The 25049-nt window shown below is 41.4% G+C and overlaps 1 pseudogene; it reads left to right on the forward strand.

Annotated features, from left to right (window-relative positions):
- The first annotated feature begins 1074 nt into the window (after positions 1-1074).
- LOC134404286 (protein maelstrom homolog) lies at positions 1075-5170 on the forward strand (annotated as a pseudogene).
- Positions 5171-25049: the final 19879 nt, after the last annotated feature.

A 25049-nucleotide genomic window follows, 5' to 3' on the forward strand; every position in this document is an offset into this window, starting at 1 on the left:
ATTCACACAGTCTGTCACTTTATAACATTGATGTTTACATGTCAGGAGAAGCATCTTTGGCAGGAAGATGTTGCAAAATGGTTTAGAGCAATCTTCTCTCTCTCTTCCCCCGCCCCCCGTCAGTCCAAGAAAAATTGGACTTAACATTAAGTTTCATTGTTGGCAGAACAGTTTACCCCAACCAGGTTCTGAGGTGAAATATCTAGACCTGGCATCACCTAGTTTAGGGTTTCTCTCTAAGGTTGTGGGCTCTCCCACACTAGAGGCCTTCAAGAGGCAGCTGGACAACCATCTGTCAAGTATGCTTTAGGGTGGATTCCTGCATTGAGCAGGGGGTTGGACTCGATGGCCTTGTAGGCCCCTTCCAATTCTACTATTCTATGACTCTATGATTCTTTCCTGTCCTATCTGGTTTTACTCTTCTTAGTGATTTACAATGCTGAAATTGTTATTAATGAAATATTAAATGTTCAGTATTTTAAACAAGTTATAGCTATTCTGGAGAGCAGTGTGAATTGGGCCTCTGCTTCCCATTTGAGCTTAAATATTCTGGCACCACTTTCAGCTTGAGGTAGTTTTTCACCCCAAAGTAAACTGGTCTCCCCCTATGAACAAGAACAAACTTTACAGTAAGTCCATTTTTTCTTTTGTCTCAGAATATTATGATCAGTAGTCTATGAGAATAGATGACAAAAAGCAATTGTTTATTTATTTTTACAGAATACATTTTTTAAAGAATAACTAGAGCTAGTTTATTTTAGAGACTGTATAAAGGCAGCTTAGACCATTTCTTGTGACCACACCATAACTAATTTTAAACCATTAAAAAATGGCTGCGTAGCCAAGTGTGCCTGCCAACTTTTAGGTGGAAAGAATCCAGAGTGGCTGAGATATTAAATGTTAAAGTGCTTATAGTTGAAATGCCATATTACAACTTCAGGACCTTGATGCTATAATTTTTAAGAGGGCTAAGTGGTGTAATAACTACATACAATTATTTCAGTTGTGAACAAAACGAGCAATGCTTTCTGTCAGGTTATGAGGCCACTTTTGTCAGAATATGCCAGTCATACCATGCAAAAGGTATGTTATCCTGGTATGGTCTCCTGTTATATTTCACTCCTCTTTCAAATGACTTGTCTAGTCCGCTATCAGCTTATTCTCTGTTTCTTTTCGTCATGAATCTGAGAGGACTAATACATATTTATTTACTAATTTGAAGTCCATGAAGGAAACAAGTACTGAATCCTCATAGTTTCCCCCAAAGTCTCTCTTCTCCACAGTACAGTATCTGGCAATATATCAATGCCTTTAAAAAATACATCAAGCCTATGATGTTGACGCACTAGCAGCTTGCAACTAGCTTTTCTGCCAACACAAACTCTTACTTTTTAATGAAGAATTTAAACCAGAGAAGTTAAACATTCCTCAGACTTGCTTCTGAAGAGGAAGTAAAAGTTTGAATTGGCTCCACAACTACTAGCACTCTTCTTTAAAATCCTTTTGAATGGAAACCAGAAAACCCTATTTAAGACTTACGTGTTACCCCAAGAAATTAAGCCATGAAATAAACCAAAGAAAAATCCACTAACCTCCCCTGGCCCATATTTATCATTGCTGATGTATACAAATGGGCATATATTTCTCTGCTTTTGTTTTATGTTTTAATGCCGTACACCTTTTTGAAAATTACTTTGCACTTTGGACATAGCCTCAAAAATCTCAGTAAACCTATATAGTACTTTAACATATATACAGGGTAAATGACTCTACTCATGGCGTAATTTCCATAAGCATGCCAATTCTTGATGCTTTTTATATGGCCTCTTTGCATATGCATTTAGAGCAGGAGTGCAGAGCCATTCTGGCTCGGAGGGCTGCATTGTGGGTGCAGGGATGTCGGAGAAATCAGCAAAGGATTCAAATGAATTCAGATTTCTATGGATCTGACCTACAGATTCTGCAGCAGACCGGCTTTTCCCAAGTTGCACGACTTCTGCAGACTTCAGAACTCGTTCTTTACTTTCCAGAATTTAAGCAAATTTAGTTGTAGAAAAATATGTTTTTTGGTTGTTGTTTTAAAAGTCCAACTGAAAATGCATTTACCCCATAGGCTACTGACCCTGACCAGCATTGCTGTTTTTGTACCACCATTAGCAGTCCAAAAGCCACAGTGCTGACCAGTGAGGAGAGCACGGGGATTGCCCAACCCATATCTAGGGACTGCCTGTGGGATCCAGGTTGTGCACTTCTGAACTAGAGGTAAACTATGGATACTTTCAGTATTTATAAGCAACTACTGGAATATGAATTTGGGGGTAAAGATAGAAGATGTGGATATGTCCAGCACTCCTGAAAATTAATTGGTTGTATTTAGCAGTGGGCAGACTGGGAGGGGGGGGGGAAATAGCAAGGCAGAGGGGAGAGCGAGGCTACAGGCTAGGAAGAGGGAGAAACAGTGAGGTAAAGGGGGGGGAGAGAAATAGCGAGGGTAGAGGCTGGGAGTGCAGAGAAACAGCAAGACAAAGGAGTAAGTGGGAGAAATGGAACAAGGCTTGGGGCTAGGAAGGGAGAGAAAGAAGGAGGCTAGGGATGGAGAAGAGAGAGAAATAGCAAGGAAAGGGGTTGAGGAAGAGAAATAGCAGGTCTAGAGGCTGGGAGCAGAGAGATTGAGAGGGATGGAAGAAGACTGGCTGGGCCCAGGAAAAAACTCTCTCCTTCTCTTCCTGCCCAGTGAACAGCTGATCAGGAGCAGGAAGGAGAACCTGGCACCCTAACATTTTTCAAGTTTTTCATTAAAAATATTGTTTTCAAAAGGGGAAGGGAGTGGAGTGCTTCACAGGCACCACTGGAGCTCTTCTGCTGCAGAGGGCTTAGCTTGAGGGCTTGCTTAATGAACATTAGCAGTCAGCTGGGGTTCCAGAACCAGGAATACAGGTCCCATTATCTGTAGAGTGGGGGCGAAGACCAGTGTTCTGCTTGTGGAGGGCAGGGGCAGCATGCCTTTCAGGTCACCTTCCCCGCCAGGGAAACTGACGTTGCAAAAGGCTGCCCTTTGAACTTCCTAGTGCTCATGGAAAAGGGGAGCATGAAACAGTATGTTACTCAAGCAAATTCCACTATTAATATTGATGCCACCCTTAATGCAAGCACATTCATAACTGGATGAGGCTCGGAAAAGGTAGTTCATGTAGAACCAAGACTTCTCTTGGCTAACCAGTCCTATGGGGAAAGACTGCTTGCAGTGCCATATTGACTGACAGCCAATCAGAGGTGGAAGCTCATCCCAGCAGCTGGAATCATGAAATGCTAAAGGAGCACTGAGAACTCTTGCTACCTTTCATGTAATTTCTTTTGAGGACAAAATGGTAGCTCTCGCTGTATTGTGACCTTTCCACTCCCGCCTTTCAAGACCTAGATTGGGGAGAAGTTTTGTTGTTGCTGCTGCTGCTGGCCTTGGGAGAAAGAATGCTAACATGTAATACAAAGGAATCCATGTAAACCAATCAGCTGGTATAGGCAAAATACGAATGCAAAATACTGTTCCCTGTAGACTTCCACAATGACAGTAGCTTTGTATGAGCTGTAGAAGCAGGAGGAGAATGATGTTTGAATCTCTTCCTTTGTATTTCTGGTGCAAGTCCCATACACTTCCTCTCATGCTGCTATTGTTAGATATCCTAACAATAGGCTATGGGACCCTGTATTATCTCTCCACATCATATGCATGTATTGTGAAATCAGGAGATGTCTAAGGCCTTGTGCTATTCCGCCCTGTCCCTTTCCCTCTTTCCTTAACCACAAGTGGAAATGAATGTCCAAACTGGTGTGTGTGTGTGGAGGGGAGATCCTTTGCCTTCTTTACCTTTTGAGTTTCTTACAAGTGCTGCGTGTGATGCCCAACCACCAATGTGTGTGCAATACTTATTATTTCTTCATGCTGGAGAAGCTGCCAGTGCCAGAGTCAAAGCGGCAGGGCTTGGCAGTGGCTGCAGTCCCACACAGTTCCAATGACTGGGTGATGCTGACCACAGAGCAAAAGAAAAGTACGTGTAAATGGCTTGCCAGGGGGAAACTAGGAAAGCAGCAATAAATAAATAAACAAACAAAACCCACCCAGCCAAGTCCCAGCACCTCTTCCCACACACCCAGAATTAGGATGTTGGAGAAACCTGCAACCAAGATTTCTATGAATCCAACCTGTGGATTCCACAGTGGGGTGGCTTTTCCTGAGTCACGCAGACTTGTGGCCCATCCTTTTACTTCTGCGGGGTGGCTGGGATTTGTGCAAATGCACACTTACATTAATGCACCCTTGCTTTAATGTGCATTAGCACAAGTGGAGTGAAATTCTCAGACATCCCCCCCTCCCCCCAAATCTGATTGGTTCAGTGAGCAGATAATGGAACGAGGGACGCTTGACGGACTGAGATCCAAACATCCCTACTCAGAATGGAAGTCCTGTTACAAGTCTCAGCAGTCCATTTAGGCCGTGTGATCAAGTCGTACTGGAAACCTCATTCTGCTTCCTGAGTAACCTTCCAGAGTGCTGTAATCAGCCTTTCTTCCCTTGTAAAATCGGCTGCATCTAATACTCACTTAATGATGACATAATTGTAGACTTCAAACATTTATAGATCCTGGGACTTTCACTTTCCTTGCCAGCCTGCAGGTCATGACACAAGATTCCCATATTTGGTTTTGTGCTTGCAACTGCAAATTATTCTGTTGCATTCCATGCATTGTACACATTTATCCAGCCATGTTGGGCCTTCTGGCCACTACTATGTTGTTACCCTGATGACCACTTTAGGGTCAACAACCAGTGTCTGAAGCACATGGCTAGAGAAGCAAGCACAGTAAATAGTCTGAACATGGTTCTGCAGAGGACTTTGTGGAGCAGTATTATCAGAAGTTTCTATAGGATCTGTCAACGACTTGAGTGTGTAACATGCTGGATGCCTCCATACTAGCTGCTAGTGACATGAAGAAAATAATGTACTATGCTGTGCTCTTGCTAATTGCAAGAAAATTGCATACTGCATCAGCAATTCTCTAGCCAATATCTATAATATCCAGCTAACTGCATCTCATTTACTCCTTGCATGAGTCGGACTCCCAAAACACAGTGAACCCTATGATGATTATATTGGATGCCAGAGGCTTCTAAGTCAACCTTTTCATTTTGCAAATTGTCCTTTCTTCTATAGCTACTGCTAATCTTTCTGGAATGCATATGTTAGCAGGGTTTGTTTTGGTTGTGTTTCCAAACAAGAACGATATCATGATGTTGGATTCTTGAAAGTGATTCTGTAAGTTGTGATATAACTGTATCTCTGAATCTTTTATAAAAGCTTTGATATGACTAATAGTCTTTCATAATGACTGCTAAAATGTGTGTAGAAAGTTATTTATTACGCTTCTCTTTTTAGTATAAAAGTTTTTGATATATCGGTTTTAAAATGCATTTTAAGCTGCATTGTAAGCTGCCTTGGGAAAACTTTTGTTTTGAAAGGCAGCATATAAAATTTATGTATACATAAAATAAAAAATAAAACCCACAGTTATTTGAATGTAGAATCTCTCCTGACCCTAATTATCGAAATCCCTTTCTCCGTTGGATTCATGTGTTAGGAGAGAACTTATGTGTCTTGTGAGGAAGAGTAAAATGTCTTCCAGTTTAAAAACTCTAGTGTGCAACTTCTTCTAGTCCAGTCCAAAAGTATCTGAGAGAATTATATCAGCAACGAAAGAATAGTTTTGTAGTTACTTGGTGGGAGTCCTTCATCCTCAGCCCAATGCCATCTCACTCAGGGTTTACATGTGTGTGCTTTTAGTTTCAGCTTTCAAAATAGAGTACCTTCAGAATTTAACTCCAAGATGGCTGCTTTAGGCTTTAAAAGTGCAGACTAACGTACAAAACCACACATTTTACCCATTATAGAATATAAAAGGAATGTTTCCTGTGGTGGAAATAAATAGGATTGTCACCCACAGCTTCCATTGATTTAAGTTCTACAGTAAATTCATGGGAATTGCAGCTGCTCAGCTTCTTTGAAAGTCTGGCCACTGTTCAAATCCCAACGGCCGTATCCTGTACATACCAATTCAAGCGCTTAACCTTAGGCACCCAGTTTTGAATTTAAAAAAAAAAAACATTATTTTTTTCTTTTTGCATACATGATCATAGGAGTTAATTTCATTGTCAAGAGCCCCCTATTCAAAAACAACTACACCACCTTGAAGTCAAGCTGTAACGTCTAAAAAACCTAAAGTACTTTCATTCTACAACAGAGAAGCTCTAAGATACCGAATCTTACAAAACATCAAAGTACTGGGGAACAGGGGAACACTTTGTATTTAGATTCTTTTAAATGTACTTTTATAGTAATAACCAGTTGCCGAGAGATGGTGATCAGGACACACATCTCAATGACCCAGTGACTTGGTGGCCTGCTGTAGCTGCTCTCTTGGGCTTCTCTCGTGATGTCATTGTAGCCCTGGAAACATGACCTTACAATGCAGACTGGCTGCCAGCGCTCTGTAAAACTCTGTCCCATTGTGCTCCGTACCTAATTCTAAAACTAACTTTAGCTAACTCTGAAGTGAAATATTGTGATTTATAACAAAAAAGGTTACTTAGGGAAGTTGGATACTAAATTGTTCGGTTGGAATCTTTATCCTTTGATTATGTAGTTGGCTGAACAAAAGCATTTTGATTCATTCTGTTCCAATTTAATTCCCCTTTGCAAATGACCTGATAGCTGACCCATTTTTTATGCTTAGTATCCCCAGGAAAACAAAAAATATATAAAAAATATATAGTGATACTTGTTAATCATGACATTTTATATTTCATGTTCCAAGTCTTTGGTTTCCAAAAAAAAAGGAACAAAAGTTATGCAAATAGATAAAGCCTTGCTATATTCTCTTAGTAAAATTCAGCATTAAAATTATTAAACTTTCACTCAGAGTGAACATAGTATTTTAATAGTATAGCCAAGGAAAAAGGTGTTCCTTTTTTACTTTATAAATTGCTTTATGTTTTAACATACTGCAAATTACAACTTTAAATAAAGCTTCATTTTCCTTTTTCTACATGCAAGCTTTGTTTAAGGTAGGTTTGGCTACTTTAAAAAATTCTTGGATGAAGGCATGTTTTTCTTTCAATATTAAACCAGCTAAGAAAGCTAATGAGAAATATATATTTAATGACTGACAGCACAATCATATTCATGTCTACTCAGGAGTCAGTCTCATTAAGTTCAATGGAGTTTACTCTCTGATAAATAGGTATAGAATTGCATCTTGAATTAGACTATGTCCAGGTCACAACAGCATGTAGCATCCAGATCAAATTGTATCATATGAATCATACACCAACATAGCAGCTCCTAGGATCAGGCTTAAGGACTCATGTGCAGACAGATCTAGTGCCATTGAAACATCATCGACCCTTTACCCTGCCCTCCTGCTGGCTAGTAATAGCCATTGGCATGGATTCATTTTTATTTACCGCCGCTCTCATCCATACAGACATGTGCCATGGATTGCAAATGATGAGAACAGGACTTCAGTAGTGCTGGCTGAAGTTTGATACATAGCCCTAAATAGTTTGGAGTCAGCTTATCTGAAGGACTGACTGCCCCCCATGAGCCTGCCCAGACTTTAGCTTCAGCATCTGAGACCCTGCTCTCTGGTCTACCAGTAAGAGCTGTGAGATTAGCCAATACCAGGAACAGAACCATGTGTGTGTGTGTCCAACATCTTTGGAATGCCCCCTCCCCTTTGCTAGCCTTTAGGATGATTTTGAAGACTTATTTATTCTGGTCTGCATTTGGTTAATTTTAGTGTACTGTGCTAAAGATTTTATCTGGCTACTAGAAGGAGGGCTTTCTCCGCTGTGGCACCCCGGTTGTGGAATGAGCTCCCCAGAGAGGTCTGCCTGGCGCCTGCACTGTACTGCTTTCGTCGCCAGCTGAAGACCTTTTTATTCTCTCAGTATTTTAACACTTAATTTTAACTTAAATTTAAATTTTACTGTTTTAACTCTGTATTTTAATCTTATATCAATTTTGCTGCGTGGTTTTATCCTGGTTGTGCTTTTTATGCTGTATTTTGTAATTGTGCTTTTAACCTGTTGATTGTTTTATTGTGGTTTTAATTTTTGTAAACCGCCCAGAGAGCTTCGGCTATTGGGCGGTATAAAAATGTAATAAATAAATAAATAAATAAATCTGCTGCTGCTGCTTCTTTTGTTATTTTCTGAATTATAACTTATTTGTGTGTGTGTTTTTAGTTATCTATATGTTGAATATTGGTTTTAGAGTTCGATTATGTTTTTTATATTTTTAATTAAGTTCTAATCTGATATGAACCATGGGTTATTGTGTTGTCTGCTTTGAACCATGGGTTATTGCGTTGTCTGAATGCAGCACATTTTCTGCAAGGTTGACTAATGTGCTGTCTGAAGGCAGTATGTTTCCACAGGATGGGTTATAATGTTGACTGTACACAGCACATTTTCTACAGGGTGGTTTGTTAACCATGCAGTGTGGTTTATTTTTCATAAACAAGGCACACTGCATGGTTAATGAGCAACCTGTGGAAAATGCACTGCATTCAGACAACACAATAACCCATCCTTGGAAAACGTGCTGCATTCAGACAGCGCTATAACCCACAGTTCAGCAACAAGTTACACTGGGTGGGTTAGTGTGTTGTGTGAACCCAGTCTTAGAGTGTAAGCCTGTGGGCAGGGCATGACATGCTACTTATTTTTGTGAACTACTCTGGGGGCCTTTGGTTAAAGGGTGGGGTATAAATGCTGCAATTAAGAAAATAAATAACAAATGAATGTACAGCCAAGTGATAATGATTCCAAGGAAAAAGTTAACACTGGAGATGAAAATTCAGGTCAATTTTATTTATTTATTTTTGATTTCAAATACTCTTTCTACTTTAGGTTTAACAACTCATAAACTGAAGCCAACCTTCAATGTGATTATTTAATTTGTGAAATGTAACCCACAAGAAAATACTGAAATGTAACCCACAAGAAAATACTGTCTATTAATCTTGGCGGCAGATGACAATTCTAGATCCAGAAGCTCAACGGTGTTAAGCTAAATGGAACATAACAAGTCTGTTATCCTAACAGAATACAGCCTTTGTCTCTCAGAGGGCTCAGAATGCCCTCTCAGTATAAGCGTCTGATCATGGAAGAACATAAAGGGACAGTTAAACCAAGTAATGTTGCATAACTAAACTGCAGGATTCAAGTAGAGTATAAAACCTGAATATTGTTTTAATCAAAGATCTGACGGTCTGTCAGTGCTTCATTATCCTGATGCAGTTATGTGTGTGTTAGTTTCCTCTTCTACATACTAATATTTCTGTAGATCCATGTAAGCTGTAATCCTGCTTCCTCAGTATGCAGATGGCAGCTTGTGGAGGGACTCCTTATGAGGCTGCAGCTCAACTCACCCACCCCAGACCTCCAACAACTTGACACTACTATTCAGGTTAAGCCATTGATTTGTTGGTTATACCGTAACACATCAGGCCATTAACAACTAAGGCCCTGCCTTCCTACCTTGAAGCATCCTGCATCTGCTCCTTAGGCCCCCACCTAAGGAGGAGCAGGCTGCTGGGAGATCCTTCAAGGTGAGGCACATGAGGGCTTCACAGCTTGGATAGCTCCTCTAGAGTTCTGACTGGTTATAACTGAAACCTGGAGCGGATTCACTGCCCCACTGTCATAGGAGCCACCAGCCTCCACTGATACGATTGGGAGGACTATGCTGCACTGCCGTCTGATGAAGAGCACCTCTTTTTGGGAGCATCCTAGTGCTGTAATTGTTGCATGCCTTTCGAAACATCTGCATCCTTGAAACTTTGAAAGAGGAAGCCTGAGTGATTTTCGCATCCTCTTTTTTGCATATTTACTGAATATCAGCAAAATATCAGGTGCAAGTTTCCCCTTACAGCAAAAGCATGAACAGAGCTTCTTGAGATAATATGAGATAATAATATCTTGAGATTATCTCTTCTTGAGATAATATAATGTTGGACTGTGTGGGAAGGGGAGTTCACAAACTACTGTTTTAGATGCTTAAAAAATTGTCTGTGAGCTTTCCTATGAAAAAAGTAACTGGTAGGTAAGACTGGTTTTCCTGGGCTAGGAGATATGTAGCAAGGTAACCAGGTAGGACTTTTCCTCCCCTGTAAGAGGTTTAAAAACCTGAATAGTAGCATTTAGGGTATTACAGAGTGAAACAGAGCTAACTGATTCCCACTGATATGTCAACTGGAGGCCTCCATCTTCCAAAAGCCGCCTCTGTGTGTCAGCATGTGAAGTTGATGTTTCCCAGCTGATGCTGGACTAAAATTTCTTGGAAGCATTTTTGGTGGAGATGTGCCAAACAACCTTAAAAAATAAATCAGTTTCAGTGAAACAGGACAATCCCCCAAAGTCCAGAGGTAGGGTGAGTGTTTTGATACATGCATTACTAATTAACTGTGAAAAGTTTTGAACAGGCCCAAAATCTCTCTCTCTCTCTCTCTCTCTCTCTCTCTCTCTCTCTCTCTCTCTCTGTGTGTGTGTGTGTGTGTGTGTGTGTGTGTGTGTGTGAAAGTGTGAGAGAGCACCAGCTACCTTTTATATGAAAGGTCATAAAAAAGGTAGAAAAACAATTTAAACCCATGAAGTAAAACCATACCACAATTTTGGAATATAACCTTTGTGGGCTGTCCCCCGCCTTCCCTTTTTTTATTTTAATTTTTCTTACTTGATGTGATGCTTCATGTCAAAGTCAGTCTTCCATATCGTAACTCATCTGACATAACCTCAGGTGATGCAAAAATTTTATAACACTTGTTTCTCCCTCCCCCCGCCCCCACTCCCCCAATATACTTTTTTTTCCAGACAATAATGACTTCAACCTGGAAAAAGGCTTACGGCTCAGTCAAAACTAGCCTAAATCTAACCTTCAGTTTGGAGTCTTGGATAATGAGGTAAAATATGTATTATTCACTCTACTACCTATGGACTCAAACGACAAAAAAGAGTGAATATTCCAGGCCCAACACATTCTTAGTTTAGGAATCTCAAGAGACATTTTGCAACTATGCTATTGCAGCTTGATTTTTGGACAGTGAGGGAGAAATAATGATACTTTTCATGGATTTTAAAAGGTGTTTCTATGGCTCTCTGGCAGCCTTAAACAAGTCTTAGCACTGGTAAATAAATGAACTGTTAAGTCACTTTAACATCTGAAAAATAAGCTGCGGGTCCATTATCATCTGAACACGTTTCATTCTTTCCTAGTGTCAAATCTCTGGGCTGTAATTTTGAGGTAAGGTGACTTTTCTGTTCAACCTTTTCAAGTAGATCTTTGCAAAACATGGGATGAAAGAAGGTAGTTTATCTTATTTAAACTAAAAATATAAATAAATACATGAGTGTTCCAGTGGGCCAGGTACGGGGAAGCAATGAGAATGCTGATTAGACAAAATGTAAGTGACGGCCAAATTCTGTTTGCAGTTGAATTTACTGCAAACATAATGTGACAACCACGTATGCAAGAATTTAGATTACTAGCCATCATAGTATCTGGGTAATCTTCACGTTCCAGCATAACTAAAACTCAGTCTTTTGTGATTCTTCTGTTGGCAGAAAAACATCAACCTATCAAATGTACACTCAGCACTCACAGCTGTGACTACATGCTGAACTTCCACAATGTGATCAAGTGGTGTCTGAGGAGAGCGGGTTGGAGCAGATAATGGCCTGCTTCGCATGACCCACAGTCCAATTTACCTGTGGGTGCTGTCACGTTGTGCCAGTAGCCCTTGGGTGCCATTTTTGCATGTTGCCCGTGGACACCTGGCTTGCCATGGCTTGCCATGGCTTGCAAATCCAGGTTTCAGAGGTTGTTTGAGGGTTAGACAACCTTCAAATAGTCCCATGGCTTATTTTAGTAAATCCGGCCACGGTGGGTGATGTGTAGTAAGAACCAGGTCAGTGGTTTGTAGGCACTGCAATGCTGCACCTGCATAGATGTCTCTAAATGTCTGACAGATGTGAATCACTGTCATCACTGACATGTGTAACCCTGCACTTGCTATGCAGGGTGAGGCATGCTATTCGGCTCCAACAATTTCTGAATTGACCTGGCCAAGGACTAGAATGGTGATTCCCTTTCAGTGAAGGAAGAGGAATGAAAAAAGAAAGGTGGGTTGTGTTGGGGAGTTCCAGGGGAGGTTGACCCAGTTGGAAGCCAATGTAGGTAAGGCAGATGAGAGTAGGCAAGGGAATGATAAACTGGGGAAGCAGTAGTGGTGGAAGTAGAAAAGAAGCATGGTGGCAAATGTCTAGACCCTTGATCCTATAAAATCCCTCTACTGGACAGTGGGCTTATAACAGTGTGTGGGGGCATGCCCATGTGTCTATATGTGTGTAGCAAGTGAATGTCACAGTTTATGTGCTGTGTGAAGATGTACTTCCTTTTATCTGTCCTCCCATCAGTCAGCCCCATGGGATAAGTCTGGGTTCTACTATTATGAGAGAGGGAGAAAAATGTCTCCCTATCCACCTTCTCCAGACCATGCATAAATTTGTACACCAGAGTAGCATGGGCAGTGACTCCTCCAAGTTGCCACCTGCAGAAGCAGCACAGTCACCATTGCAGAAACACCATCACTGAGGCTACTGGGGGTCCCCCTAACCTGCCATCTCCACCTATCCAGTGCAGCACAAATAGAGGCACTTCCTCTCCACTGCTGGTCGGGCACTGCTGCTTCTGCTGCCATTCTCTCCCTTTTCCGCAGTGCCTCTAGGCCCTGCCCTTGATGTATGTGTTGGGGTGGTGCCCGGAGATCCTGGAGAGAAAGAGAATGATGGCCACGGCAGCAGCTGCAGCTCTGTGGAGTGCAGAGCAATTTTTTTAAGGGAAGGGCCCAGCATTTACCCAACCATGACAGGTGCTGGTTCCAGGCTTGCCTGCACTTGCAGGCTGCAGAGAAATAACTGAGAGGGAGGGGTGGAGAGATGGCTTTACCCAGTACTATGAGACTGTCTGTCTGTAAAGGCCTTTAAAGGGTCTTACACTGGACCTGGCAAAATGATTGGCTGGACTGAGATGGCGACTATCCCTGTGATGTGGGCTGGCAGCAATGATGTTGGGGACCGTAGTTTTCATCCTCTGCTTGTCCAGCAACCAATGACATACGTGCCACCACTGTGGCTTGACACAGGATTAAAAGGGCAATAGAAAGGTTTATGTTTCTTCACTAAATTTGTTATCCGGCCAGTACAGAAACTGCTTACTTATTTGTGAGAAAGGCGTATTACAAATGTTGGTGTAGGAAATGTTGGAAGTGAGCTCAGTGAAGCTTCTTTGAGAGCCATGGCTGTGATGCTAGCACAAATTGTGTCCCACCAAGCCAACTAAAACACACCTTAGCACTGACCAGGATCAGATAACAGGATATGATTGATTATAAATGCAAAGGTATTCTTACACCCTGTTGGATGTACAATACATTTGCTCTGATAAAGGGAAACACGTCTCCTGTTTACAAGAGGAAGCAAGGAGCTTGTGACTGCTTTGACTAAATGTAAATAGATGCCTGTGACTTTGCCAGAAAGATAAGCATGAAAGTATCCGTAAAAATAACATCACCTGTAGTAACCTATGGCTGCGAGAGCTGGACCATAAGGAAGGCTGAGCGAAGGAAGATAGATGCTTTTGAACTGTGGTGTTGGAGGGAAATTCTGAGAGTGCCTTGGACTGCAAGAAGATCCAACCAGTCCATACTCCAGGAAATAAAGCCAGACTGCTCACTTGAGGGAATGGTATTAAAGGCAAAACTGAAGTACTTTGGCCACATAATGAGAAGACAGGATACCCTGGAGAAGAGGCTGATGCTAGGGAAAGTGGAAGGCAAAAGGAAGAGGGGCCGACCAAGGGCAAGATGGATGGATGATATTCGGGAGGTGACAGACTTGACCTTGGGGGAGCTAGGGGTGGCAATGGCCGACAGAAAGCTCTGGCGTGGGCTGGTCCATGAAGTCACAAAGAGTCGGAAACAACTAAACTAATAAACAACAACATGGTGGCTTATTCTACTGTCCATCATACCTGCAGAACTTAACATGGCCAGTTTGAAAAGGTTGACTTTGCATGGCGATGGTGATCCCATTGGTGGAGGGTACTATTACTGTAGTTAAAAACACACACACACATGGCTTTAGGAGTTGTAGGGTCCTTGCTGTTACATAACTTGCTGTCGGCTGGCATGGCAGACACCAATTACTGGAAGCTCCGAGATGGTGTAACCTGTAGCTCTCAGTGGAAGCCATGTTTTTGTTGTATTAAATCTGCACAGAAATGACAGTGGGGGAAAAGGAGAAAAATAAATGGTGCTGTGAACATTACAAGTAGACCTTTGGGAACAGCAATGTAAGTAGGAGAATGATACAGATAATGCAGTTTTGCTTAGCGTTGCACAGAATAGTCAAAATTGGGAAAGAGTGGGCAGGGGGAGGGGAATTACAAAGCAGGGAAGTCATTCCAAAATGCCGCCTTCAGCAGTGCTGGTGACGTCTACTTGCCAGATAATTCCCAAGAAAGCGAGAATGCATGTTGCAATTTAGATTAGTGTGGAAAAATAGGTCCGCCAGAGCAAGTGAAGTAATACATTGACAAAGCAGTTATACATTGTGGGAGGCATGTCGTATGAGCAGGCGTGCTGGAGAAATTCGAGACAGACTAAAATGAGTTTGGGTTTCTAAGGGCTCATCGACACCAAGCAGGATATAACACTATGAAAGTGGTATGAAAGCAGTATATAAAAGGCAGGATCTACACTACTGCTTTATAGCAATATAAAGCAGTAGTGACCGCAATACCTGATGGAACGCCTCTCCCGACATGAACCTACCCGTACACTGCGCTCAACATCTAAGGTCCTCCTCCGAGTGCCTACTCCGAGGGAAGCTCGGAGGATGGCAACAAGGGAGAGGGCCTTCTCAGTGGTTGCCCCCCGACTGTGGAATGATCTTCCCGATAAGGCTCGCCTGGCGCCAACGTTGTTATCTTTTTGGCGCCAGGTCAAGACTTTTCTCTTCTCCCAGGCATTTTAACAGCATTTAACAACGTTAAGTTTGTTTTTAATGGACCCCAGAATTGTTGTTTTTAAATGGATACTGTTGTTTTTATACTGTTTTTATGTTTTTAAAATTTTTGTATACTTTTAATGTTTACTATTTTTAATTGTTCTAAACCGCCCAGAGAGCTTCCGCTGTGGGGCGGTATATAAATGTAATAAAATAAATAAATAAATAAATAAATAAATAAAATATTGAAGTACACTGACAACTCTTGGGGCCCATGACACATCGACACCAAGCAGGATATAACACTATGAAAGTGGTATGAAAGCAGTATGTGTCAATGGGTCCCAACAGTTGTCAGTCCACCTCAATACTGCAATAAAGCATTAGTGTGGCTCCTGCTTTTTATATACCGCTTTCATAGTGGAATATCCTGCTTGGTGTAGATGAGCCCTAAGAGTCTGACTAGTGGAATCGGCTGCAGACTAACTTCAGATCATCTTATTTTTTTACTTTCCCAAAATTTACTCAAATTTATTTGTAGGAAAATATGCAAGTTTCTGCTGAGACTTGAAAATATACATGGGGGAAAGTTGAACAGAATGGGGACAGTATGCTAAATGTTACGTATTAATGGAAATTATGTAAATCCTTGCGAAGCCTCTTATGGAATAGTTTGCATATTTTTTTGCATAACATTTTTTTAAAAAATCGGATCCATCTGTGAAAAGATGCCGGAATGAATGAAAACACACAACCCACAAAACACACACAGGATGGATTTCACAAAATCCGGACAACCCTAAGTATGAGTCCAATAAGCGCTTTGGCATGCAGCAGTATGAAGCCAAATGAGGCACTGGACAGAAAGTAATTTCATGCATGAAAATCTTAGAAAAAAGGATCAGTGTCCCTAACAATTCAACATTTGAGGCTTGATCCTGCTTCTGCGCTCTACAGATCTTCACTGCACCTACTGCAATCAGGATCCACAGCCCCACCTTTTGAAGTCCACTTATCCCTCTGTCCTTCTCCTCATTTCATTCTGCAATCCATGAGACCACAAAATATAGTAACGGCTAAGTGCTTCCTCCCTTCCCTGAATACAGGCATCAGAACAATGATAATAAAGAAGGAGGCTGTTTTGCAGCAATCCATATTTCATATGAAAATTTGAATGCGCTTCAGGTCTGATGTTCATTCCTGTGGGCATGTTTACATCAATTCCTCTCCCCCCCCCCCCGGGGATCACCCCTGTGCATCCACTTTTTTCCTGGTTTTTCTCACAGTCCCGGTACAATCCCGAGGGCTGCGGGTTGCGTGGGCACCTGTCCTGGCTTCTTTCCTCCTCCCTGCAAGTAGAGGGAAGGATCTGGGCCAGGGAGAGCCCAGGGACATCAGGGTGGGGAGTGGGGTCGGGGCTTTTTTTTAAACTTACTTTTTTGCTGGAGCGCAAGTGCGCTCCAGCTGCTGTCTGTTTTAAAAAAAATGGCAGGCGCAATGTCCCTCTTCCCTTCCGGGACGTTGCACTTCCATGTTGACATCCTGGGACGATCCTGGAAGCAGGTAAGTCCAGGATCATCCCCCTCCCTCCTTCTACTCCCATAGACATGCCCTGTGAGTGACATTCACTGAACACTGAATGGATCTGTACATTCATTACTTACCTGGTGACTTGGTCTCTTCAGTTTAAGAACATAAGAAGAGCTGTGCTGGATCAGACCAAAGGCCTATCTAGTTCAGTATTCTGTTCTTATTGAACATAAAGTATGAATTTCACTATCACAAGATGTAGTGTGGCCACCAACTTGGATAGCTTTAAAGGGGGATTAGACACATCCATGGAGCATTAGGCTGTCAATGGCTACTAATAGTTTGGCTCTCAATGCTTACTGATAGTTTTCCAGAAGGCAAAATATTAGATGTACAATGCTCATTTCTGAGTTGGTAATGGCCTCACACAATTTCTAGGGATCAGTACTAGTTGCTGTGGAGCACAAGCGGGAGGGTGCTATTGCTCTCATCTTCCCATTGACATCCGGTTGGCCACTCTGGAAACAGAGAGCTGACTAGATAGGCCTTTGGTCTGATCCAGCATGGCTCTTCTTACGTTCTTATGTCATGTACCTATGTATAGTGACCAACCAGATGCCCATTGGAAGCCCACAAGCAGAATTTCAGTGCAATAGCAACCTTCCGATCATGTTCCCCAGCAACTGGTATTGTGTGAGGCCATTGCCAACCCAGAAATGAGCATAGGACATGGCTCCTTGTACATCTAATAGTTTGCTTTCCAGAAGACTATCCATTGCCCTCTCACTCTTATGAGGCGTAGTTATGCTTTACAGTTTACAAGTTGTTGCCTGGATTCTCCCCCTGTAACCACATTTCTTTTCGGAGGCCTCCATTCAATTTAATGTTACAGAAAAAGCACCATTGAATTGGCCAAATTACCTGGAACCCTTTTACATAGGGCAAGAGCTAATTTACTATAGAGAACCAAAGTTGTCACTGACCTTGGAGAAACCTGAAGAAATCTATTCCCATCCCACCACCACCCCGCCCCATGATTCCATGTTTATGAGCAGGACCTGGTGAGCTTTGCAGTCTAACAAAACCAGAAGCAAATAATTTTATAGAGTGTTTTTGCATATATTATTAAGATTCAAGCCTTGATTTCTCTCCCCCCCCCCCCATATAAATAGTGTCTCAAAGACCTGTGATATCCACTTTGCTAAGTGTTGGGTTCAAGAGATTAAGGGCAATGGCTGGCATATAGTTCACTTTTATTTCCATCTCACTGCAACCTCACATCGCTATACATCTGTTTTGTTGATTCAGAAGAGCACTTGAGCTGCTTTACAGTTGATTTTGACAAGTGCTACAATTTGATATGGGTAGATAATTCTTGCTGAGATGATTTCAAAGTACAGAAATTATAATTTTGAGTAGATATTACCTTTTTTATGATCAGAAATTTCATGTAATATACTGTGCACTTAAGCATCTTAATCACATTTTTCTCCCTCTTTTTTATAAACTATTACATTCTTTTCATCTAATCGAGCAAAGTGTCACAAATTAAAATATTGTTCAAAATATATTGTGTGTCCCTCCCCCCCCCCCCCCCGGCTTGGTGAAGATCATTTAAAGCAGAACAAAAAAATAACATTAAAATGTTCATTCCTAACCTTCTCTTCCAAACTATTTGGTTTGGGATTTAATTAAACAGTAAGACATGACAGACTGTACAGGAGGGCTCATTAATGCACACCTTGGGTGCATTTCAGCTCCTGCTTCTGCACAGCTGAGGTGTGGATTAATCAGCACTACCCCTTGGCCCAGAGCATTTATTGTGATTATAAAATGACCACTTGGAAAAAAAAATAAAACAAAATGTTCTAACGCCAGGAAAGATCATCCATCATGACTGATGATTAGAAGTTAAGAGCAACATTTTTTTTTAAAAAAAAAAAACCTACACACACCACGATGTTCATGTTTTATGCAGTGGTGCAAACTGAGTTTTCTTCCTGTTCAGAAGAACTTTATGTTGTTTTTTTTACAAAGGTCTTTTTTGCTTAGTAGAAAAAAATAGACTTGAAGGTGTGGCAGGACAATATCTACTAATGGCCAAAAGTAGATGTGATGAGACTGGGAAAAGCTGTGTATGTCTAATCGCATGTCTGCCCCATTTATGTAAAAAGTAATATCATGTAAAAATTATATCAAAAGGAGAAACAGAATAAAAAGGTGTAGGCAAGTGAAAGGAGCCAAATCCTCCCCATCATGTCCACTTGTGCTTCATCATCTCAGATTCTGCTTGCTCTGCCCAGCTCACTCTGGGTATCCAATCTAACCCTGCTGCATATGTGAATAGGATAAACACAAGAACATCAGAGATGGATTTCCTCTTACAACTAGTTGGCCCCAGCTCAGTATTGCTTGCTCTGAGTGACACAAGGTCTCCAAAGTCTCAGGAGTTTTTCCCAGCTGTGTAACACATGATTTTTTAACTGGAGATACCAAAGGTTGAAGCTGGTATCTTACACATGAGAAATATATTTGTTGTTGAGCTGTGGCATCTTTCCATCTTGAAGGAGCTGCCTAATCTTTAATCAACCTACAGGTTTGTCTAGTCCAACATGGCACTGGCAGGCCATTGAATAGGTTTTCCCTGTTTTCATGCCTGGAAATCCTTTTGAGTTGGTAAGCCAAAGCATGTGATCTAGCACTGAACTTTGGTCCCTACCTGTCATGATCCGTGGCCCTCGGACCTTTCAGTGTGCAGTGGAGGACTCTGACGAGGATGAAGCTTAGGCTGCTTCCTCAAAGGAGGAACAGTCAGGGCCCTCTTGGCCAGGGGACAAATTTCTGCCACCATCCACTTACTCAGAGGATAAGTCCCTGGCAGTACCAACTATCTTTCCAGTCTCCAGATATCTAAGACAGCAAAATCAGATGAGGGTCCTTTAAAAGTCCAGTTAGCTCCTGCAGGGGTACATGGTGGGGAGTTAACTGCAGTTCATGTCAGCCTAAATAAGGCTTTTGCTTTAACTCCCTGCTGAGAGGTATTCTTATAGTTGGGGAGAGCTTCAGCCTGCAGTGTTCACTTGGAACTGTCCCAGGTCCTGTTTTCATCTGTCCCTTTCTTCCAGCTTGACTTCACTTGCTGTGTTTTGACTTTGCCTACCTTGACTAAACACACCTGCCTTGATTTGACTCCATCACACTTTACCAGCTTCCCATGGGAGCCTCAAGTACCCTTAGAATGGAAGAGTGTCCCAAATGCAACTGTAAAAAAAATGCTGAGTGAGCATCATCGTTATTTTATGCAGTTTGTTCAATTCCCGGTTAAGAGAGACAGAGAAGAAATAAGGTATCCTCATCACTAGTTTCATTTCTCTGGGCTTATTTCTCTGGGATATCTCAGACCTGGGCTATGGATTTATGGGCATAACATGGGTTATTGGCTTTTACTGCCCAGACAGCTTCGGCTATGGGGCGGTATATGAATGCAATAAATAAATAAATAAATAAAGCTTAAATTAGGGGGGAAAGATAGGGGAGGCCTGGTGAAGTTCAAATGCCCTGTCTCCTACCACTAATTTATTCCCTATAGGCTGCCTCCAACCACGTTGCAATTTAAGCAGTTAGCCCCTGGTGCCCTAAAGTGCAAGCAATAGGAATGATTTTTGTGCAAGCCACATTCAAATGAATGGGAGTTGTGCATCAGCTCTTGTTCAGCTCACATGTATTTCAGTGGATTTTATGTTGGAGATGTTTCTGGTGGACTGACTTTTCTCATTGTTTACATGCTGCCTCATCTCTGTTATTAGCTGGGGACCCAGATCACTTTCCCTCTTCTGCAGGGTTGCCAAAAGGACCTTGCTCCACAGGAACGTTGGTATCTATAGGAACAGTTTGCAGTTATATCGACAAAGTAAAAAGAAGGTAGCCTAAGAATTGCCTGTGATGAAGGCCCACACTTTCCTTTGGTAGAAGCCTACACAATCCGTCATCCATTTGAAAAGAATGTTTGGCTTCAAGACTAAAACTAGTTGAGTTTCTGGTTTGGTTTTTTTTTTTTTTTTTTTTTAATTTCCTCTCAGGAGGAATATAGCCCAGAGTTTAGAAAATACGAAAAGGAGCTTGGAGTAAAAACTGTTCAATTGTGCAGGAATGTTCAAGGTCCCCAAAGAGCAGAACAGAGGGAGTGACTGGAGGGCTGGGAAGCCAGTGGTAAAGATAACAACGCATAGCTAGGGCGAAGATACTAAAGAAAGCTGAGGGAATTTCAAGATGGTGTGTGTACCAGAAAGAAAATTATTAGAGCAGCAGGGATGGAATGGGAATTCTAAAAAAAAAAGATTCCAATCACACCTCAAAAGTTAGTATCTGAGCATCAAAACTTTCCTCATGGGAATGTCACTCCTCAGTGATGCAAGAAATCACATGAATGCCCTGCTTAAGGAAGAGAGCACTGCAAGGAGAGACCCAGGTTACTGAGAGACATTTTAAATGCATTGCAAATTACTTTAATTGCACAATTTAAGACACATTCACCCCTTTTTTAAAAACAATAACAACACTAGATTGTGAAAATGTTCTTTATAAATAAAACAACAGGGTTTTTTTAAAGAGCGTGCATACAATGAAACTGTGGGTATCCTGACCACTAGTTTCATTTCTCTGGGCTTATTTCATTGGGATATCTCAGACCTGGGCTATGGGTTTATGGGCATAACGTGGGTTATGGACAGCTGTGTCTCATGGTGGAGCAAATTTATCTTTGTGTTCCTGGGTCCTTCAAATGGAATTAAAGACTGTGCTTTGGTTTGCTATTGTTGCATTTCCAGAATGAACATAAAAATGATGAGCCAGCCTTTTGTGATTTAGTCCATTTGCACTGAACTTTCCTTTTTCTACAGAGTTTAGCGTGTGTAATTAAAATCATATCACTGATTTGTGTCCAGTTGGATCATGCGGTTCTTACTCATGTAAATAATTTCCACACAGATAAATAATCTTGCTGAGGTCCATTGGACTTCTCATAAGCAAGGACAGCATGCGAAGTTAGTATTTACCAGATCCATCTTATAAATAGCAGCATAAAAGCAAGCAATGTAATTCATGCCTCGCTATAGATACATAATATATTGCTTGGAACCAAGTCTCTTCTTGTGTTACATTTGTATTCATATATGTCAAAAATGCAATGTTAGTTCTTTTTAAAATAAATTGGAAGCACTAGTCTATAGTGTATGATTATTTTATTAACTGATAAATCAGCCAGCTCTCAAGGGCATGGAAGAAATAGATTTATTTAATTTACAAATAAACTATATCAATTCAGCATTCCCCTCCCTTGTTGGAAACATGGCATGTATTGTACTAACAACTGCTGATGCTTACAGATTGTTACTTCTTTTTTTTTGTCAAAGCAAAAACGGTGTTTATTAACACTTCCCAAACAACAAAACTCAAAATCTGTAGGCATACACTTAACTGCAAAGACCTTGAAGTCAACCAATTCCACACTAAACCATAATAAAGTGTTTTTTTGTTTGTTCCTTAAGGGCCAAATTACATGTTTCACACAATCATTCATGATAGTCTTCTTCAGGGAATCATAGAATAGTAGAGTTGGAAGGGCCCTATAAGGCCATCGAGTCCAACCCCGTGCTCAATGCCGGAATCCACCCTAAAGCATACCTGACAGATGGTTGTTGTTTCCTATAAGGGGGGGGGGATTTAGTGAACAAACATGTTTGAAAATCAGTCTGAAACCCTGCAGAAGAAGGTAAGTAGTGGCTGGTGAGAGAGTTCCGTATCCCATCTTACCCCACTTCTCTCCTCCAAATTTCTTCTTCCCAAAGTTGCTTTCCCTTGAAAACCCATTGCTGTGGTTTAAAATCACATGTTTTCATGTAACATATTGCTTAGGTACAGTAGTTTTCTGGATATAATGCTCATTCCACACAGAGTTGGTTTATAATGGTAGGACACACGTGGCTTACTGGGCTTCCCCATCCGGGTTAAGGTGGAAAAGTTCTTGATATAGGGGCAGGGGAATTGATTGCCAGGAAAGCCAATCTGTAAACAGCCCTCCAAGGGAAAGGAACTCCCATCTGTTAGAAACAAACTGCTGTATCTCCTCAGTGGACTCTGACTGTAGGGCTGCAGGTGCAAGAGCTGCCCGCATCCCCTGCAAGTTTATAGCTACAAGCTTTTGGAGGGAGAGTTGCTGGAGTTTCATGAGTAGTCGTTTCCCTGTTCCTAACCCCTACAGGTGAAAATCTCATGGACGTTCAGTCTTCAAGAAGGAAGTAGTTCAGGTGCTTCATCCATGTCTCCTGACAATTGAGCATGTTTTAAGTACGACTGTTTTCTGTATGTTGGTATGGATGTATTTTGGTAGGCCCAGCTTCTGAAGGTTTTCTGTATAGTTTTTCGATGTGATGCCAGTGACTAAGGTCACTGAGGAATAACTGTGACCTTTTCCTGTTGCCATAGTTCTTTGACTTCTATGGCCAGTGGTGTATATTCTTCTCTCTTTTCCTTTTGAACAATATTTTTGTCATTTAGTATTGCTATGTTGATGAGGTATGTGTATATTATTATGATTATGATTATTTCATTTCTATACCACCCAATAGCCAAAGCTCTCTGGGTGGTTCACAAAAAATACAGACCATGGTATAAGATCATATAACCCTAATATGTTAACAAGTTTCTAAAAGGTACATGCTTTATTTAACCTTCTTTGCTTCTGGTTTAGTACACCCGCATCAGAGGTACCAAATGAGAAGCACTGGAGAGCACTGTCTCTCCCACACATGCTTTGTACACTGGTACATCAACACATTGAGCCCAGCAATTTAATGCACTCCTAAGGGTTCAAATTAAACTCAGCCTGGGTACCATACCCTTGGAGCTCACACATCTTGGCCATTAACTGTTGAAAGAGCACCAGATTCCCACTTTTCCCCATTGGACAGTGTTGAGGGACACCTCTTGCCATGGGTGCAGCTTTACCACATCAAGAGCAGATCATCCTGGAGGCACCATTTGTGGTGCCTCCAGCACCAGAACCAAAGTATTTGATCCTATTTGTGACTACCTTCAAAGCTTTTCACGGTCTAGCTCCTGCCTATCTCTCCTCTCTCATCTCACACTATTGCCCCGCTCGTGCTCTCCGCTCCTCTGATGCCATGTTTCTCGCCTGCCCAAGGACCTCTACTTCCCTTACTCGGCTTCGTCCTTTTTCTTCTGCTGCCCCTTACGCCTGGAACGCTCTTCCAGAACACTTGAGAACTACAAACTCAATCACAGCTTTTAAAACTCAGCTAAAAACTTTTCTTTTCCCTATAGCTTTTAAATATTGAGTTTGTTCTGACTCTATACTGTTTAGCTTCACCCTACCCAGTGCCTGTTTACACTTCCCTGTGCCTGTTTGCATTCTCTTTCCCTCCTTATTGTTTACTACAACTTTATTAGATTGTAAGCCTATGCGGCAGGGTCTTGCTATTTACTGTGTAATCTGTACAGCACTATGTACATTGATGGTGCTATATAAATAAATAAATAAATAAATAAATAAATAAATAATAATACCTCAGTGCAATGGCCTGTGGGATCAGGGAATATATATATGGCAACAGGACATTTTAAAAAATATATGGAAGAGGAATGATGTGTTACCCCTCATTTAGCTGAAATGAAAATCTAACATGGGGATAGAGATTGAGGTGTTGATACATGTCAAGTGAGGGTGGAAAGGTTCTGGGAATCTCCCGGTGGTCCATTTTTGAAACCAATCCTGGTTGTGACATTTTATAGGGACTGGGCCTTATCACCTGACTGATTCTGGTCTATTTCAGCTCAAGAGGCTTTTTGTTGCTGCTCTGCCTGGTGTTCTTTACTCTTTAGCTACTTTTCTTCTTTCTTCAGTGCTTAGTCATAGTGCAGAAGTGGAATTCCTGCCTGCGCTCAGTCATGTGGATAAATATATTTCTTACTGTACTCTATAGGTGGATAGATCTGTCTATTTCTGGTATGTGACAGTTTTACACATGTGCGAGCATTTATTTATTTATTATATTTCTATACTGCCCCATAGCTGGAGCTCTTTGTGCGGTTCATAAAAAACAAGTCCATCCCATCCCTTTTGCTGCAAATATTCAATTGTAATTCTGTCCAGTTCTGTTTTCTGTAACCCCACTCCCTAAACCTGCATGTAAAGAACTTCACATTTAAATTGTATGTGATTTCCCCTGGAAATGCTTTTTTCTATGCATTTCCCTCTGGGGGGGAATGAAACTGATGGGGCAGAAGGGAATTGGTGTGGGTGAAAGAGTCCTGTTGAATTCTTCCCTTTGCAAGGGTAATAGAATATGGTTTTCATGTATGATTTTCTACAAGGCCATCA

The sequence above is a fragment of the Elgaria multicarinata genome, chromosome 9 (genome assembly GCF_023053635.1).
Source record: "Elgaria multicarinata webbii isolate HBS135686 ecotype San Diego chromosome 9, rElgMul1.1.pri, whole genome shotgun sequence".
Taxonomy (NCBI): Eukaryota; Metazoa; Chordata; class Lepidosauria; order Squamata; family Anguidae; genus Elgaria; species Elgaria multicarinata.